General features: G+C 38.8%; 1 long non-coding RNA gene across 1 annotated transcript; it reads right to left on the reverse strand.

The window, feature by feature from the left end:
• Positions 1 to 2,378: 2,378 nt before the first annotated feature.
• On the reverse strand, positions 2,379 to 11,807 carry LOC125292363. Its single transcript, XR_007193165.1, has 4 exons — positions 11,772 to 11,807; positions 4,861 to 4,890; positions 4,683 to 4,770; positions 2,379 to 2,515 (listed from the first exon to the last, which is right to left on the reverse strand). It is a non-coding gene; the product is annotated as an uncharacterized LOC125292363 (long non-coding RNA).
• Between the last annotated feature and the right edge of the window lie 4,739 nt (positions 11,808 to 16,546).

Here is a 16,546-nt window from a genome sequence, read left to right on the forward strand (position 1 = left end):
AGAATGCTCTTGTGTGTTTCATGGATATTTTGTTCACTGTAAGCAATACTGTAAACTTTTTCTGTTCTATTATACTGTAAACAATATTTTTACTGAACCTCCTATAGTAAACAGTAAAGGGAAAAATTATTTGCTTTTTACTGGAATGCTTTGAACATTGCATGTGGACATACAGTTCCCAACCAAGAAATTTAGTGTAAAAACGGCGGATTAGATGTTTTGCATGCAAATACCTGTAAAACTGAAACTTAAAAGTCTATGCAGTTTTTGTAATGTCAACAATAGCCAGTATTTTGAAACCTGGTGTACTTTGATTGACTGCACGTCCCTTGTGAAGTGAAAACAAGTGTTATTCTTTCAGATTTCCAGTGTTTTGGTAAAGTTAGTGTGTGCAGAGAAAGATGTGTTAGTATACATTTAACAAAATGTCTTTTTGAGAAGAAAATGATCCATTTGGCCAATTGTGTTTTGTAGGTGTGAGTCTGTGTTAAGAGTTTAGAAAAAGTATCCGAAGTATGGGTAAGCGCTTGTTAGCGATTGAAAAAAACTGTAAGCTCAAAAGATTTCAAATGAAATCCTCTCCAACACAGCATCGCACAAACGGCGCATTCACAGGCGGTGAAGCTTAATTTCACATCATGTACTCAAAAAATAAGTTGTTTGTAAGACACAAGCTAATTATCAATTTGATGTGACTGTGAAAGCAGTGGGAATGACACATATAGCAGGCTCTTTGTGTTTTCCCTCCTCTGGGTCAGGCTTGTTTATTTCTCCTCCTCTCTCACTAAATCACAGAGTGCATTTCCTCTTCGAGTGATGTGTTCCTTCTAATTGCACCAATCACATGAGTGCAATGAGGAGACTGAGGCATCAGGCCTGCTCTCATTGTAACAGAAGAAGCCATGTGTATAAATAGCCCTTTATCACATCCTCATATATTCATTGCTAAGTGAAATCAAAGCAGAAAAATTGAGCAGTAGCTTAGATGGAATAATTTGATATGCTACCATTTCTCCCATCTTACCGAGATCAATTTTCTCCTAATCAAATCACTTCAATTACAGAGGAAAGCCTCAGGTTTAACCACTGCAGTTTCAGCAAAATAGATAAATAAATAAATTCCGCTTCAACCAGAGTGAGGCCAATTACGAGCTCAAAGAAGTGCTTAAAGAGCACAGTCTCATGCATAGAGGGATAAACATCCATGTATAATCTAACACGTTTCGATAGCTCATCTTTCCACTTCATGCATCCTTGAAGCAAGACGAACATTCTACATGGTTCAGTGATGTTCAATTGGTCTCAAAACAGCAGTTTAACTTTTCAGACAATGTTTTATGGATGTACCAATGGCAGGCAACTGAAGAATTGTGTTGTTGCTGAATAAGATTGGTGAAAAAAAACCTATGGTCTGGTGCCAACTAAACTAACTAAAAAGAACAACACCAATACTCCTGGTACGCCTTACAGCATGAAACACTCTCAGTAAGGTATTCCTATAACATATGGAAGGTTGAGGTAGCTGTGTCAAGTGTTACAGTGACAGAACAGCAACTCAACATTAAAGGATCTATTACAAAGATCAGCCAGCAGGTGTCATGATTCTTCTTTTTATGTATCTGTAATGAAATCTGTCTGTTTTAATGTGACTACGCCATACACCATGATCTATTAAGCATGACATTGTTCTGTTATTACGTATGTTATGTATTATGTTATGGCATTGTATCCCTTAAGTGTGTAGTGACAGTGATACTGTACATAAACATGATTTCTAATTGTTTCTGCCCTCTTCTTATCCTTGTTCTTCTTCCTCTCTCCATGCTAGTGTGGCTTTCTCGTGGTGTTACACCTGCCTTGTCTAGACTACACATCAATGTGAAATAAGCTGAATCTGGCACCTCCACTGTTGACAAGCTGGGTTTTGACAGTTTAGTTTCTTCTAGATAACATTCATTTCTACTTTCTATCTATTCTCTGTTGGAGTGGCTGCTTGTCAATGGCTCAGTGTAAATGTATAGATTGGTCAAGGGAGCGTAAGAAATGTTCCTTATTTGGATAGACTTTTTGCGACTTCGCTGATAAGAATAAAATAGGCTTACTTGAGGGTTTGGGAAAAGGTCCTCTTTTAGGGCAGCCGTGGCCTACTGGTTAGCGCTTCGGACTTGTAACCGGAGGGTTGCCGGTTCGAACCCCGACCAGTGGGCCGCGGCTGAAGTGCCCTTGAGCAAGGCACCTAACCCCTCACTGCTCCCCGAGCGCCACTGTTGTTGCAGGCGGCTCACTGCACCGGGATTAGTGTGTGCTTCACCTCACTGTGTGTTCACTGTGTGCTGAGTGTGTTTCACAGATTGGGATAAATGTAGAGACCAAATTTCCCTCACGGAATCAAAAGAGTGTATATACTTACTTACTTATACTTATGGTTAGGGTTTGAGCTGGTGCCATCATTTGTTTTTGCCAAGTTGGGTGCAGTTGTCATGTAGTTGACAGGTTGTGGAGTGTCTGTAATAGGCTAGGCAAGAAATTTGGTCAGGAAATGTATAAGAAATGGGCTGTCTAATACAGCAATAAAGAAAGAAAATAGGACTGAATCTGTCTTCATATAATTGCTCTGTCATAACACATTTTAGGTTTAAGCACACATTACCTGCCAATGCAAATAGAGATAAACATTCCTCCACAGTGAAGCTATGGATGAAGCAAGCAGCTCTAACTGGTGTTGTTTTAGTGGGTAAGGGCAGATGCCAGCAGAAATCAGTCATGAAGAGGCAAAACAGCACCATTTGGAAGGTTGTGCTCTTGAAATACCAGCCCCTCTAATTTCAGCATGACTGTCATTTTAAGCCAACTGACTGTTCCAAAGTTTAAGGTTATTTAAGGTAAGCCTACCATTCTCCCCCAGTTGTATTCTTTTTCTACAGACAGAAAACCTGATAATGGTGTGTCATGCACTTTGAAAATGCAATTGGTCTGATTAATATTAAGGAGAGGATGTGTTCAGCTCTGAAGGTTATGGCTATTTTCTCCTCAGATAACAGGGATCAATCAGAACTGTAACCATTTCCCCAGGAGCAATCAGTCAAATTTGTAAATTAACCTTGTCAAAAATAGACTTGCTTTTTTTTCATGTCCACACATACAAGGTGAACTGATGACACTCCCTGTGTGTATGCCAGCTTTTCTGCCGGTGTCACTTTTCATTTCCCTGATCACTAAAGGGAATTTAGGTCAGAGTAAGAACACTGGACAGATGCCTATTCATCAGTGCAACAGATAAACAGGTCTGCACTCATGACAGTGAACTGTACAGTAACATGGGCCACCTCAGAGACAGGCCATCCTTTGATATCGATTGAAAGGAAAATATCCATACCTCCTTTGGCAACATGCCCCCAAGGCCTATGGATTTATAAATCAAATGTTTGATAAATGAAATTGTGCTTTTGCAGGCAAGCTATGACTGATCTGAAGACAGATCAGTCACCCGTTAGATCCCCTCTGCCAAGAGCAGTGCCAACTGGCAAGCGGCAATAAATTCTCCCAAAATAGTCAGGCATGATATGAACCAGGAAATACAAATCCAAAGGCAGGTATTCATTCTCACACACACTGGAGTTACTTGCACTAGCTGAAGACAGTGAGTGCTTTTGTTTTGTTTCCTGTAGGACACTAGATCAATGGTTACTTCAGACCCCACTGCATGTATTACCCATATTACCCCACTGCATGTATTACCCATGATGACAGATCTAGCGGATCAAAGACCCATACACAGACAGTGTTCAAAGAGGCTGTTGCTGTAAAATGTTGCTGTCAGATCTGTACATTGTTAAATGTGTGTTATTATGTGTAATGTTGAATATTTCCACAATATAAAAATGTCTGAACAATACATTTGTCACAGAGAACTTTATATCAACTTACATTACTATTTGACAGTGCAGCATTATTACTGAATAAAGGACATTGAATTTGGATCCCCACAGTTTTTCAATTATTGCATCTACTGATGTGTGAGGTTGCCCTTCTGTAGTGCTCTGAAAAATGGCAGCAAGCCCACTAATGAGATTGTAAAACTTTAAAACTCCATGGAAAACAACCAGGGTTCCCACATCCGTAGTCACCATGGACACCAGACACAACAATGCCCCCACTAACATTTACAAGTCTAATACTCAACAGCTGCCTCAGGATGAGAAAACACCAAGATTTCCGGTGACTCTCCTCTCAGCTAAACAGATTTAGCATGATTTAAGTTCACTGTGGTTCTTCTCAAGATGCTAGGATCCAATTTGTCCTATAATGGGACTAGCATTTTACAATGCAATGTGTTTTTGGCAATATAATTGCCATTGGCATTATACTGCTGTGGCAGATTTCCTTACATATCTGTAGAGCATGCCATTCCAGATCACATATAGATAAGCCTGGACCGGGGAATGACAAGTTTGTATCTGCCCTTCACATGAAGGCTAGCATCAGTAGAGAGATGATACCAAAAACTAGTTGTTGGAGATGATACCAAAAATAGGTGTTGGTTAAAATTACCTAAAAATAAAAACTAGCAAATGGCTGCATATCCTATAGAGTTGCTTTAAAACAAGCGCACCAGCAAGTCTTATGTATTAAACACAGCAGTTGAAAGTACGCCTGTGGGAGAATGGAAGGTTATTTGTCACCTGAGTTTTTGGACAAAGGTAGGTGGGTATGCAGGACCGCTGGGATGGTTGTCCTTGGGCCCCAGGTCAAGAACCGTTACTAAAAATACTGTAATAATTAGATAATAGTGAAATTGTGAAAATGTTATACAGAATTTCCAAGCCATATAAATGCTTCATACTTTACCTCACACATTACCTTACTATTATTGATGGTCGCTGCTGCCATCTTGTGAGGGGAAAGAGAGTCTATTAATGGTTTAAAAGTGCAGTCAGCTATCGTACACACATTTTTGTCACAATCTGCGAACACCTCCTCACAATCCGCTAGCTGCCCATCCTATACTGTAAAAAAATAAAAATAAAAAGGCAGCCTGTCCCCCAAACCAAAATGAAACACTGTGTGGAGTTTCTCTGGGAATACTAAAGCTACCTCTCTGGTGTGTTTTGTTTGGTCCTTGGTTAAAATATAATGGATGTTGTTTTAGACAAAAACTGCTAAGACATTTAAACTGTCATTCGATTAAAAATTTAATTGAATTAATTATATACTCTAATTTTTGGTGTGAAAGTATTTTAAATATTTAAATTGAAATGAATCATTGAATAATCAGCATTAGTGACATTAAAGTTCAAAAACTATTTTATTATTATTTTCACTGTTCAAATAATGGCCATAATAATCTATGATATGACCTAATATGCTGAGGAAATAAATTAAAAAGTGCTTCGGGAAGAAGATTTTTTTTCTTCACATTTCAGGCCACAGATATAACCTAGGGGACACAATGAAAATAAATTAACACTACCCTCAATATCAACACTATTTCTTTGCATTGATGTGCGACTTTAGAGTTGACGAACTCCGGTGATATGCAAATTCCTTGCTGCACACATTGCAGAGGACTATATTTTAGTCAACACTTTATTGTTATCAACACCATCAGGCCGTTTTTTAAAAGTAAATATTCCAATCAAAGATTTAGGCAGCACATTTTCTTCTTTCTCCTTCATTTTACAGTCTAATGGTTACTGACTAACGGCTCGGGGTCAAAGATCATACGGAATTGATTAATTTGCGCTATTTTTTTTTAATCAGTTTTTTTTCTCAAATTAATTAATCAAAATTAATCAGTTATTTTGACAGCCCTAATTTAAACATAAACAAACACAATATCATGTGAAATCACTGACTGCACGTTTAAAAGTTATTAATTTATACAGTAAATGCATATCCTCAAAACTGCATGTCGTTTTGGTTATAAACAACAGTTTAGACTTGTTGTCATCTACAGATAGATAGATAGATAGATAGATAGATACTTTATTGATCCTCAAGGGGAAATTCAAGGTCTCAGTAGCATACATACAGTACATCACACACAACATGCACTTACAGCAGAAAAAGTAATATAAGTATACTTATATTACTTATATTTATATTTATATGAATATAAAAAAAACACCACTGAACAACAAAGACGTAGAAGATAAAAAAAAATGCTAAATATACTAAATAAAACTAAATCAAATATCCACATAGTGTACTTAAGGATGATATGAGGCACTTGCAGTGACAGGGCAAGGACTGAGCCTGTGATTCTCCAAACTTCTCCTTTAACTCTAATGTCAAGTCCAGCTATATTGGTATAGGTCTATCACATCTGGAGTTTAGTATTTGAACAAGAAAAGGTTTGTAGCCTACAGGCGAAGATAATTCATTCATCAAATCAGTCATTGACCATTCTGGTCAATAAAATTAGGCATGGCAAATTATGGGCATAAAGCATAATAGGCTATCATGCATAAAGTTACATTTCAAAGACTGACGGTGGTGAGCGAAAAAACATAGTGGATTTTTAACAGCAATAAATGTGATCTCTACCAAAGACGCTGCTCTATGCACATTATGACGTCATCAGCAGTGAGACCATAGATATACAGTATGAATAAGACTAGATCGATAGTTCTGGATGGAGATCATTACACGTGCAATCAAAACCCAGTATTCCTACTTCAGTGCGCATTGTCCTCATTACAATTCAAGAAAGTTAAGGACAAACAGAAAGCACCATGGAGGCAAAATCCAGCAGTTAAACTTCTAAAAAGAGAGTGTAGGAAGACTGAAAGAAAATGGCGTAAATACAAACTTCAGATCCACTATGAAATCCATAAACAGATGCTCCGCACATATAACTCTGAAATATGCAAAGCAAGACAGCCTTTCTTTTCTAACATTATCAATAGAAGTTCAAATAACACTCGTATTCTATTTTCAACTGTTGATAAGTTAACAAATCCCCCCTCACAATTAGCGCCTGAACTTCTCTCAACTAATAAATGCAATGAGTTTTCATCTTTTTTTAAAGGTAAAATTGACAAAATCAGACTCAAACATATCTGCTCAATTACTAATTCAACAAGCTGAACTTCCAGCAACAAACAGAGGGAAACTTAACTTGATGTCAGAGTTCAGCTTGATAGACTACGCAACACTTGAAAAAACGATACAGAATCTCAGCTCTTCCACATGTGTCTTAGACACTCTGCCTACCAATTTCTTCAAAACTGTTTTTCACCTCATAGCGGCGGATGTCCTTCAAATTGTAAATGTATCACTGCTGTCTGGCACTTTTCCTAAGTCACTGAAAATAGCTGTTGTAAAGCCACTTCTCAAGAAGAATAACTTGGATGCCTCCATGCTAAACAATTACAGGCCCATATCCAATCTACCTTTTATTGGCAAAATTATTGAAAAAGTAGTCTTTAATCAATTAACCACCTTCCTAACATCAAATGGGTATTTTGATTACTTTCAGTTTGGTTTTCGGGCAAATCACAGCACTGAAACAGCTCTCATTAAAGTTTCCAATGACATACGCCTCAACACAGATTCAGGTAAAACATCAGTCCTAGTACTACTGGACCTTAGTGCAGCATTTGACACTGTTGATCACAATATTTTAATACACAGACTAGAACACTGGGTTGGATTTACAGGCATAGTTATCAGCTGGCTAAAATCATATCTACAAGAAAGGAGCTTCTTTGTTGCCATCGGAAACTGTACCTCAACACCAACGTCCTTTACCTGTGGTTTTCCCCAGGGGTCGATTTTAGGGCCACTATTATTCAACCTCTATATGCTTCCACTTGGACAAAAATAATTTTATTTCATATCATAGCTATGCAGATGACACACACATTTACTTAGCTCTGTCAGCAAATGACTATGGTCCTCTTGAATCTATGTGTCAGTGTATAGAACAAATCAACACCTGGATGTCTCAAAATTTTCTTCAGCTTAACAAAGAAAAAACTGAAGTAATTATATTTGGTAAAAAGGAGGAAAGACTTAAGGTTGCCACTCCTTGACACAAAAGGGTTGAAGGCAAAGGATACTGTTAAAAATCTTGGTGTATTAATTGACAGTGATCTAAATTTCAACAGCCACATGAAAGCGATAACTAAATCAGCTTTTTACCACCAAAAATATTGCCAAACTCAGAGGGTTGATGTCAAAACATGACTTAGAAAAACTCATTCATGCATTTATCTCCAGCAGGGTTGATTACTGCAATGGACTGTTCACAGCCCTTCCTAAAAAGACTATTAAACAGCTTCAGGTGATACAAAATGGATTCTAACAAAAACTAAAAGAACTGACCACATTACTCCAATTCTTAAGTCTTTGCACTGGCTTCCAGTAAGTCACAGAATTGACTTTAAAGCACTATTGCTTGTTTATAAATCAGTAAATGGAGCAGGACCTAAATACCTATCAGACATGCTTCAGCAGTACACACCTTCTCATCCTCTCAGGTCCCAGGTGAAAAACCTGTTAGTAAAACCTACTGTTAGAACTAAACATGGTGAAGCAGCTTTTAGCTGCTATGCAGCTCAGCTCTGGAACCAACTTTCGGATGACATCAAAAAGGCCCCAACTGTAGCCAGTTTTAAATCTAGACTTAAGACCAAACTGTTCTCAGATGCTTTCTGCTAGCTGCACCGAGTTACAAATTCTGAATCTGCCTTGATAATTATTCTACCTTGTCTTTTATTACTTTTTTACTACTTTTGCCTTTGCGTCCTAATTATTCTTTAGTTTTAAATAATTTTACCTTGTGTTTTAGGTTTTCTTTTTATTATGATCTTTACCTTTTGAACTATTCTTTGACTATATTGCCCTTTAATGCTTTTATTTGTTTTATTACCGCAGCTTCGGTCATATTAACGTTTTTCATGTGACGTATTCTAGGTTCTATAGCTTTGTTTACATCCAGCTGGTAGGCAAGGGACAAGTTGAACCCATTGAACATCGTTGTCTGCAGCTGCCTCTCAGTAGGCTACATCTCTGTATTTCAGCAATGTCAACATTTCAGGCATCAATAAAGGTGATGATGAAACGTTATCCCATTGTTCAATATTTGATAGCCTGTCACAGGAACGTTGTTTCGCTAAAATCGCCCTGATTTGGTGCATTGATCTGTATCGGAGAACCTGCATGTAGCCTAATGGTAGCCTAACTTTTTTTCTCTGTTCAAAACTCGGTTTACACGAAGACGATAGCCTTTCTTAGACGATAGCCTTTCTTAGAAGCTGTGAAATTTGACCAGAAAGGAACATGTCTTCCTTCTGAAAGCTGACACAAAATCAAACAATATTTGATCATTTAACTTCAACTGAACAGCGACAGGATTTGGTAGGCAGTAGACTCAGCAGACTTTAAAACGGTAGCCTAGAAGCTACTGTTATAGCCAGCGTCAGTCAGCATCATAACATTAATGGCGTTAGTCATGAATCCTGTAACATATTATATCATATAACAGCGATGGCTTATTCCAAGACGATCTGCATGGATATATAACCACCCAGAAAAACTCAGAATGTGAGTGATAAAGTTCATTAATTGTGTGAAACTTTTTATTAGTTATCCATTGCAGCATCGCCTATATTAGGCTGTTATGCTAGCTCAGCCTTTAAATATGTTGTTATTTTTTGTCTATTCTTTGACTATATTGCCCTTTAATGCTTTTATTTGTTTTATTACCGCAGCTTCGGTCATATAGGTTTAGTCAGATTTTTATTTTTATTTTTTTTCGCATGTCCAAATTTCCGTCAAGGATTCCCGGGACACTGTAAGACCGGGGTACATTTAAACTTGGTGGGCATGTAACCCCACATGGATAGCATGGAACCTCCTGTTTTCGTTTTGATCTGTAGCCCCCCCGCTGGGCTGGACCCCCGAAAGGAGGGTAGGGCAAACACAGTTTTCTGTGAATATCTGGAGAACCGTAGGGTTTAGGAGGACCATTGTTTTTGTATGTTGATCTCAAAGGGCCATGTCAACCCATTCCATAACCACTCATTTCATGTATAGCGCCACCTAGTTAAACACAAAAAAGTAAAAATGAGGTGTTGTAATCGCAGGTATCTGTGACCTAACATAGTCAAAACTGCACGAAATTGGAAGTGTAGGATCATTATGACACTCTCTGAATGCACGCCAAGTTTCGTGGAATTCCGTTAATGGGGGGGCCACACAATAAACTAGACTGCATTTCCGGCGGGAACTGCGAAAGTGTGCTTGCCCTGGTCCGGTCAGCAACGTGAGCAGACAGTGGCATACGCTATGCTGAACCTGGCTTGATCCAGGCATTGTAACGGTGCCTTTCAGTGTTGGAGCAGTGGCAATATCCCAAAAGCTCTAGGAGAGGGCTATTCAACTATTGGCTTGCGGGTTGAATGTGATTCGTTGGATTTTACCTTTGGCCTGCCTTCGAATTTAGCTTCTATGACTGAGATCAAATCAGTAAAATAAAATGACAGCAGTGATTGGCTGCAAAAATAAATAATGTCACGTGTCTTGCGCCTCTCAAACTGGGCTATCAGGTAACCTACAGAGGAATTGAAATTATGAAATATGACCAAGGCATTAAAAAGCTACTTGTTTGTCAGGATACTTTTCACTGATTTATTTAAAAAATATGAGCTATGAGTGTGAATGTTATTTATTCCATCCCACAAATTATGTTTTACTGGTTTATTTGACAAATAATCTATATGGATTTGCTCTATAAAGACCGTATGTCTGTTTGGGATTGTTTTGTGAGCCTGGGGTTGTTTTGAGAGCCTATTGATGTAGCCTATCTCAGAATAAAGGAATACTTCATATTACTCTAAACCACCGTCTGTAAATCAACTGTATACTACTGTCTACATTGCACTATATTTCTTGACCTGTCTCTGTATGTTTCATCACCTTTCTATACTTTGCCTCACATTGCAACACAGCTCAGATCTTTGGTTGCTATGAAGGCCAGTCGTTCTAAATGGATGGTTGCTATGGCCAAAGGCCAGTTCTATCTCTGCCGTTGTCAAGCGGGCATATCGTGAGAAATTCTGATTAACCTTATCTTATTTAAAACATCTCTATTTTACTTATCCCACTTCCATACAGTGGGTCCCATTAAGAAGTGGCCACTTCATCGCTGGCTTACCGTGATTCACACAGCAGCATTAATAAATTAATCTGTCACCATATGCCTATGCTTACGTTTGCAAAGAAAACATTTTAATTTGATCCACATGAAGCGTTACATTTCATGTACATGTTGACAATGAGTAGGCTAGTTTTGGTTGTTGGTGGTGTTATTGCATCCCTTAGTTATGTCTACAATGCAAGTTCCTCGCGATTGGAAGCTCCTGTAGACAATAGTAGACGATTTCAAAACATCGGCGTCGAGTCCTTGCCACTTCTTTTAAGCCGTCACAGGCGTAGGTGCTACTTTTAGGGCTAAAGTGCTTCGTGAATTACTGTTAGTAAAAAAAAAATAGCAGTCCTAAAGTTACCGCGTGGACGGTTACGAAAGTGCAAGCATCTCATATCAAATGGCCATGGCATTACGCTTAAACAACACAAATCCCAATTAGCAACATAGCACTACATCTCCTCCTCCCTATAGCTAGCCACACAAGAAATTAATGATACTAAATATCTGCTTAGCATGCTTCTCCGCTTAGCATTCTAATAACAGAAGGGGCACATTTATGTTGACCACTACAACATGACTCATTATGTCTGTAACGTTAACTGTATAAAACACTTACTTTCATAAAGGGCCGACACCATCCAGCACATGGAAACCCGATATTTTAGGTTCTTGGCCACAAACTCAAAACGTGTCTCTCTGACGCCCTGTTCTAGAATCTTTGCTCTGAAGGCTGTGTTGCTAAGGCAACATCAAATAAACTAAAATGATAGTCTTTCAGTATTAAATGTAATCGTGTGATTCGAATGGATGTGTGTGGTTTGCAATTAGAATAAACAAGAAATAACATTTCCAATAATTTCCCATGATAAATTACATAATATTTGCACCTTCCTTACTTGGGAATCTCACAATCGTATTTCAAGTAGGCTACACTAGTGAAATGTAATACAACGTTGCCACCTAGCGTTCAGATAGTTCTAGGCTATTTAACATTAACGTGACATTGCTTGTTTATTCTTTCGTCAACTCCATGCTTTTAGGAAAACAATCTTTTTATCATAGTACCCTCTTCAATGAGCGATTACCAGCTCGTTTTTGTAACAGAGATAGCTGTTTATTATCCCTAGGTTTACAGAAACACCTATTCATATTAATACGTAGCCTATGGAGTGCTGCCGACCACTGTTCATTACGGCCCAGAATGCCTTGCATGTCTTTACAACAAAACAACACAGTAAAACCTAAATGCCCGTAAACATATGCATTTGCATACTTGTAACATTTTTAATAATACTCTCCCATCATGATATGTAACAATAATGAAAAATGTAATTTGAATACCGTCAATGTGAAAACAACTCTATTATGTAAGCTATATATATCTACTGTTCTCCTTGCTATTTTAGTTCGTAAGTCCATACTATCCCATGGCAGAGCAAGGAATTTATGATGGGTAAGGTTGCCTGGAGACACTGTGTCTGCTCTGAGACATTGTGCATACATGGAATGCATTGTGATAGAAGGTGAATGGTGTGAGTTACGAAATACCCGTGGGTGATTTGCCAAATGATGGAAACTTTTGGAATATTTCTTTTTTTTTTTTTTTTTTGCCTATGCACCCTCACACTGGAGTCACCAGTTCATATACAAAATTTGGTATCGATATGTGACAGTGTTCCTGAGATATGGACGACTTCCTGTTTCGAGCTTAGCCGCCCGATTTCGCGTTTGGCTGTGACGGCAAACGCGAAAATCAAAAATCCTTCGCTAACATTTGTGAGGCTTGGTCCAAGAATAATGTACGTCAAGTTTCGTGGCGTTCGGACCAAATTTGTGACCTGTGAAAATTTAGTTTCGCTTTCTGTTCAATCCAATATGGCGGACGAACGGCACGCCCACCTGACGTCATCTTCGCGACCAACTTACACCGGTACTGACCGGACGTTTTAAAGTTGGAACGGTGTCTCTGTCTCAAAGGGCCTAGGCGCTAGGGCTGACAAAAAAGAGAGACGGGAAAAATAATAATAAAACTTAAGAAGAACAATAAGTGTGCTGCTTTGCAAGCACACTTAATTAATTTATGTTACTATACACCAACTGGCCTGTAGGTGGCCGGAGACAGTTTTCTGTGAATATCTCGAGAACCGTAGGGCCTAGGAGGTCCACCTTTTTTTTGTATGTTAATCTTAAGGGGGCATGTCAACCTATCCCATTACCACTTATTTCATGTATAGCGCCACCTAGTTAAAAATTAAAAAGCAAAACATTAGGTGTTTTCATCACAATATCTCTGGCTGACATGGTCAAAACTGCACGAAAGTGTAGGATCATTATGACACCCTCCGAATGCATGCCAAGTTTCGTGGACTTTCGTTCATGGGGGGCCTTACAATAAAATAATTTATGTGTACATTTAGTGACCGTACACCAACAAGGATTCCCGGGACACTGAAAGACCGTGGTACACGAAACTTGGTGGGCATGTAACCCCACATGGATAGCATGGAACCATCGCTTTTCGTTTTGATCTGTAGCCCCCCCGCTGGACTGGACCCCCCGAAAGGAGGGTAGGGCAGACACAGTTTTCTGTGAATATCTTGAGAACCGTAGGGCCTAGGATGACCAATTTTTTGCGTATGTTTGCCTCCAGGGGTCATGTAAACCCATTCCATATGCACACATGTGCATAAACAGATACACACGCACACACATACATTCACAGTAATCCTACGTATGACACATACTCACACAGTAGACATATATACATGCATGCACATGCACACACACAGGCACATAAACAGGCAAACACACACATGCACGCACACACACCCACACACACATAAACATAAACATGTACACGCACACATGCACACAATTCAAGAATTTCTCAGAATTATGAACAGGCAAGATGGGGGTGGGGTTGTATAAAATGTATATTACATCAAATCTATGAACTAATCATGTTTTGGTACTTGTTGTCTAGCAGATACCAGTGAGAATTGAGTGTGCATAATGCAATTCAGTGAGACAGTTAGAATCATATATGCCTTTCAGCGTGACTTATTTTTGTGGAAAACATGTGCTTGACTGGGCGGCGGTCATATTTTGTAGCGCTCTGCGGTACATCTAGTTATTGTTTGGTTTTGTTTATGTAAAGCACATTGAATGACCTCTGTGTATGAAATGCGCTATATAAATAAACTTGACTTGACTTGTAAGTGTGCAGGTTGACTGAGATTTGAAAGTTCATGTTTATGAGTTGATGTCTTGTACAATAAGTTTGTATTTTGATGTACACGGTGAGTGGCCATTGCTAGGGACCATGGGGCGAATTAGCTATTTCAGGTAAAGGTGTAAGCTATGTGATAACGACAGTGCTGCAGGGTAGCCTGTTAATGTTTGTCTTTAGTATTGCCACTGATGTGCAGTTCTCTGATGAGATACTTGTCCTGTAACTTTGTCACCCTTGTTTAATTGTTGGTTTCAGAATCAGATCATAGCCTAGCCTACTCAGAGGTTTAAAATTTAACAAGATCTTTTGAGCTTTATCTTGTTTTGGATTTGTTTTGTGTCTAGCTGCTGTTTGGTGTAATCAACCTTAAGCTAGGCGACCTGGCTTGGAAATGTTTCTAACATCCTGAAGACATAGACTTTGCGGTAACTTTGATATCATTGGTCCAGCCTAACCAATCATATTGATCAGTGTCTCCTAACGTTACTTTCTACTTTGCCTAATCTTTACAAACTGACAATAAACGTAGGCCTAATCGGTAATCAGGAAACAATGCATATAGGCCTATATTGCTGTAAATAAATGTACACATTATTCCGGCTGCAATTGTTTCGATGTTTGCAGGCGTTGCTTCTACCATTTACCATAGCCACTTTCGATTTCAAAATTGGCCCTGTCTGATGGAAACGTTAGTGAATTATGGTGTTCTAGTAGCCTAGATCTAGATGGGCGTGCCAGGCTATATTAGCATAAAATCTGGTAAAGTAAACTGAATTGAGTTGTCAAAGACATCATCAACTGAAACTGAACACTGAGTCTACATCCATTAAATTATGAGGATTACAAGAAATGAAATAAATATGTGGAAGCTGGAAGGGCCACTACACCTAGTGACAAAAAACGATTCAGGAATGTGTTGCAAAGATCTTCTAGTTGGACGTGTTAAGGTGAAGGCTTTGTGTAGCTGAATACAACTGTATACAGCTACCCCTCAAAACTAGACCTGAAAAAAAAAAAAACGTTGTAGTTATACAATTATAGTAAAACCGAATCCTTTCCACGTGCCATTAAAAGAATCCTAGTTTTTTTTTTAAAGCCAATAAGCTGTCTTTTTCACCAGGCCTGTCCAGCTGGAAGCATTCTTCTAGTATCATATTCAGTGTAGAAGTGAAAATACTCACCCCTCCGTCTGGGTCTCTGATTCCCTGTCCCACCCCACTTCATTCCTGTGCAAAAATGTTTTCGTGCTCTTGTGTTTCCAGTGGGAATGCTTTAGGCACTTTCCTGTAAGAGGAGTGGAGTAGACACCCAACTCTTCAAAGGTGGGAAAGAAAGTCTGGCACTTTTGGGGTACTGTATATTTCATGTTATATTGTGTAATGTAATTGATGAATTTGTTTGTTTAATTGTTATAAGCAAACCAGTGACTGACACAGTTCCAAAAAAGGGTGGGAGACAAATGTTTCATTTAGGCTAGACAAGTCTAGTGCTTTGCGAAATAATTTACCCAAATGGTGATATCAAAGACATGTCACTAATGTTGTCCTTCAATATGAAAATGAAGAAGTTGGTGAGAATGGAGGCACCATTTCTCTTGTTTCCATATCAAATGTGCTCCATCTTTCAATTGACACTGCTGGAACCAGTGATTGTTTTTTTACCACATGTTAAGTTACACTTCTAGCATGTCCTTTGTTGTAGTTCTGAATGTTCATTAATACAGCCCCGTTAGTATGGTGAAACAGAGACGGCAGCTACAGCACACGAGGACAAGAGTGTCAAGTCTCTTGATATGTTACACAGCAAGGATCTGATTGAATTGACTGGGGAAGAGGTACTCGAACCCTTGGATGTGAGCTCATAGAAGAAATGGGAGCACAACACATAAGCCTGCCTCCTTGATTGATCTGCATGATGGAGTCCAGAGAGTGCTGGTGGATAGAGTCTTTAATGGAGTCATTCTTAAGCCGTGATTTACTTGTTCTGTTTTTAGGCCTCACCCAGTGTTGTGTAACATATGATCACTATACACCAACCTTTGGTAATATTTATGGCTAGAATATACTTGTTGAGTGGGATAATGTAGCCTCTAACTATAACTGAGCCATTGGTCTATATGCAAGCCATCAGGATGTACAGGATGTAAACTGAGCAAATGT

This window comes from Alosa alosa, chromosome 3, assembly GCF_017589495.1.
Source record: "Alosa alosa isolate M-15738 ecotype Scorff River chromosome 3, AALO_Geno_1.1, whole genome shotgun sequence".
NCBI lineage: Eukaryota > Metazoa > Chordata > Actinopteri > Clupeiformes > Clupeidae > Alosa > Alosa alosa.